Below are 4,322 nucleotides of genomic sequence, written 5' to 3'. Positions count from 1 at the left end.
ACATTAGGGAGCGTCTTAAAATAGGAGGCCAGAGGAGTGGAGCCGCACTCAGCTGGACCACTCGGACAGGCGCTGGCCAGAGACACAGACACATTCACGCTCAGGTGAGTGTGTTTACCTGAGGATTTTTCAGATGTTCTTTGTTAGTTAGCAGTTGTAGATATTTTTACAGTCTTTGTCAGTTTTGCATTTCATTTCACTGTATTTTATTAGACTATTTAGCAAACAGCGTTATTCCCACTTTAAAATGGTAGGTCATAACACAAAAAAGCCTAAAGTGTTGTTTATAGTGGGCTCTAATTTACTCAAATTACTTTTTTTGCATCTTTTTCTATTCTTAAATTTTTTTTTAAATTATTAATATTGTTGCTTGTTTTACTTTCTTATTTCATTGCTTTTGTGTTTTATTAGAATTACTATGTTCTTCTTCTGTTATATTAGCTGTTGATCTCTATACTGTGCAGTACTACACAGACTATGCATACACACACACACACACACACACACACACACACACACACACACACACACATATATATATATATATATATATATATATATATATATATATATATATATATATATACATTGTCTAAGCTGCGTCTCCCTCAGGGTCATGGAAGAACACATTTAAGGTGTTTAATGTTTTTTCCAATGTATTCTGCAAATAAACAGTAAATGTGCATTAAGCTATTGAATTTTCATATTATTATTATTATTCATATTTACTTGTCAAATCATGCTGACACAATTACAGCGTCTCAGGCCAGTGGCTGAACTGTGAATCGGCTTTGTAAACCTACATCAGTGACTGCAGCTGCTAATCCAGTCTGAGGGTACAGCAGATGATGGTGTGAATGGTTGTGACGGTTTTAGGCCTTTATATTTATATATAGACTAAACCAGAACTGTGGGATTGTAACTGTTCATATTATTAAACTTTATGTCTTAAATCTTCAGTACTGTGAAGAGTTTGTAAGGTGTACTGAAGTATTGGGAGGCAGCAGTGTAGGGAATGTGAATTAGATACATGTATATAGTGTATGTGTGTTTCCATGTTTGAGTTACAGTATTAGTGAGCATGTGACCCTCTCTGGATGGGGTGTGTCATCAGAGATGTGTATAAATATGGATTAGAGGGATCTGGACTTGGCGGTGGGCGAGTGCAGAGTGTTTCAGAGGCCGTGTACAGTATTGCTTTCAGTAGAAGGGTCAGTTAGTGCTGGCCTTTTCCTGCCCTGCTGTACACGCTTGGACTCCTGTATTAAAGAAACAGAAACACTGATTTGAGCCAAACTGAGTTGAGTCATTCAGAGTGGTTTGGTGTGAAATGGTTCTGAACACAAATATACACATTTTATTTACTCTCATACCACCAGTGGACCTCATACCACCAGTGTCTCCTGAGCTTTTATAAGGAGAATTGATGAGAATTGTAAAATGGTAGAAAATCTGAATTAAAAAAAAAACTTTTTTTTCCAGGGACTACTTTGCCTTCCAACACCAAGCATATTATGTATCCCTCCACCACGTATGAATTCTTCTCAAAACAATCGTAAAACAATGTCTCAGTCGTCAGGTAGTGTATTCATAACCATTTAATGTGATAACTTTCTGTGAGGGAGCTTTTAGAGGCGGACGTCTGGTTCCTATGACCTATGTTTAATTGCAGCCAGTCCAAACTAAGCAGCTTTGGATTAGCTACAACTATGAATTAGCCACCAGGCTAACATTAGCTTGATTATATGAGAAGTAACTACAACAGCGTGACCTTTCACACACATACAAAAATCATAATTAGAAATTTAGCGCATTCAGGATTTACAAGAGCATTAGTGAGGTCAGGTACTGATATTGGATGGTCAGTTCTGAATCCACTCCAACTCGACCCAAAGGTATCGAATGGAGCTTCATCACTCTATCACTTAAGGATGGTGCTTCAAGGTTTCTATAGTAAAGAAAATGGTTGTATATAGAAGAATGTGCTGAAGGTGCTATATTCAACCCTTTTCAAATACATTCTGTATAGAATCACACAAAACACATTCCCCATCAATCTGAAATACCAGTTCATTATGCTAAAAGCCCTATAATCATGTTAGGGGTTCAAACCATTTTCTTTACTAAAGAACCTTTAAAGAAGCACCAGTTTCATGAGTGTAGAGAACATAGTTCCACTGCTCTGCAATACTAGTGGGCTATATACCCCATAAACCGAATGCCAAGCATTGTGACCTTAGGCTTATGCGTGGCTGCTGCTGCAGGGCGTCACATTCTATCGGTCAGTGCCAAAATAATCTGCTGTTTTTTTCTCGGTTTCACTGTTGCCATAGTTCCTGCTCTTGACCTGCAGAGCAGACTGTATTTTAGTTTTGCATAGTCATTTGGTGTAATATAGCGCATTTTATGGATATGGACCCAATTTACACACTTGAATAAAATGTTCAGAGCACTATTATTTACACTTATTGTACCAGAAGGTGATTTAAATAATAATTCAGTCTCACTAATGGATGGAGTTGGTGCCGGTTAAGTAGCTTCAGGTGTGTTAGAGCAGGAAAAATACAAAATACATCCAGAGAGCGTGAGCAGCTGTGTTAGAGTGGCTGTAATGGACAGATATTAAGAGATCATTCTCCTTCCATGGTGTGTCCCCCTGCTGTGCTATTTGTGGTCTTCCTTTGAGAGCACAACAGCAGCATAAATGTCAAGGACTTCACACCCAGCACAGACAGAGAGAATCGAGCAAAGACATTACATAATATCATCTGATATCAATTTAAAATGTAGAACATTTATGGAGCTCATATTGTGCTTTGAAAGTGCTGCATCTTTATTAAAAAACAGCAATTTCATGTAAAATAAACCAACAAAAAATCAAGCAAAAATCTAAAAATAAACATATAGAAAATAAAGAGTCAAACATTGAAATATACATTTAAAAGGATTTTTCGTAATATAGTGCATTTGGTTCAAGTATCACAAGGTAGATTTATGCATCATAATGTAAATAATGTATACCAATGTAATTAACAATGTAACACAAATCAGAAAATTGGAAATGTATACATCAAGTAATAAAAACTATAAAAATTAAGATTCAGCAAAGCTAATTGGAAACAGATAAAACAAAGTTCTTGACGCTGTTTCTTCATTAAATGCTAGAGACAGAGATACAGTTACAGGTTTTACTCATTTTCAAAGTGAACATTAGTTACCATCCTCTGCAGTATTTTTCAGCAAATTTTTAGTGCAAATTTTTAGTGCATTTTAGTGCATCATTTCTCATGACATATAATGTGCCTTTATTTTTTTGCATATGCCACTTTTTGGTTGTGTTTTATTTTTTTCCCCAAGCGTGTATAATTCAGTAAATAGAAGCCGTAATTGTGTATTAAAAGGGACCATCTGACCAGGGGTGCCCAAACTTTTGCACACGACTATATACCAAGTGTCCATATTTATTAATGGCATTAAAAATGTATTGTACAATAGCCAATATGTAATAATACATCCTGCACTTACATGCTGTTTGCCATGCCATGTTATGTTGCATTATAAGCACTAATGCCTGTCTACCAGTAGGACTATCTATCAGTGGAGCAGAAGTGCAGCTGCAGTCGCAGTGGAGATTAAACAGGCTCAATGCTCACATACCGCATGGAGCACAGCTATTTATACCCCACTGCCTGAGCCAATCACAGCAAACTTCCTCATTCAGCCCATTCCTCCTTCCTATTGACTGAGACTGAGACGTAGTGATGTACTGTGGATTTGTAGGCCAGTGACTGCAGATCTCCCACTGTTTAAGCTTGACTGACGTTTCTGCCTGTAGTGGACATTTCTGGCAAGGACACAAACGGTCACTAATATGAGGCGAACGGCTGCGGCCTTACAGAGCTTAACGAGCGCAGGTGAAACAGGACCATTCATCATTGTTTCTGTGGCTTTATGTATTAGGAGAAGAAAGCAATGCAGATGGTGCAGTTTTACACATTCATATAGATTTATTATTTATTTTATCATGACTGAGTGTATTTTTTAATGTTATTATAGTTCATTTATCATTTGTTGTATATACATTGTATTATTCTGTAACCACTATGAATTATGAATCAGTATCTATTATGAATTATTCAGTATCTACTTTGAATTGTTCAGTATTTACTATGAACTATGCAGTGTCTACTCTGAATTATGCAGCATCTACTCTGAATTATTCAGCATCTCCTATGAATTTTTCAGCAGCAAATATTAATTATTCAGTAACTACTCTGAATGATTCAGTATCAAATATTAATTATTCAGTAACTACTTTGAAT

The 4,322-nt window shown here is 36.4% G+C and overlaps 1 protein-coding gene across 1 annotated transcript in view; it reads left to right on the top strand.

Moving 5' to 3' along the window:
• Positions 1-4,322, top strand: part of LOC108430440 (beta-enolase) — a 12,351-nt gene continuing 8,029 nt past the window's right edge. Inside the window, exon 1 of the mRNA XM_017702925.1 lies at positions 1-104. The gene's annotated coding sequence lies outside the window, so the exon portion shown is untranslated. The remainder of the gene's footprint in view (positions 105-4,322) is intronic.

The sequence above is a fragment of the Pygocentrus nattereri genome, chromosome 23 (assembly GCF_015220715.1).
Source record: "Pygocentrus nattereri isolate fPygNat1 chromosome 23, fPygNat1.pri, whole genome shotgun sequence".
Classification (NCBI taxonomy): Eukaryota; Metazoa; Chordata; class Actinopteri; order Characiformes; family Serrasalmidae; genus Pygocentrus; species Pygocentrus nattereri.
Note: the sequence above shows the minus strand (reverse complement) of the source record. Positions and strands in the feature narration are given on the sequence as shown.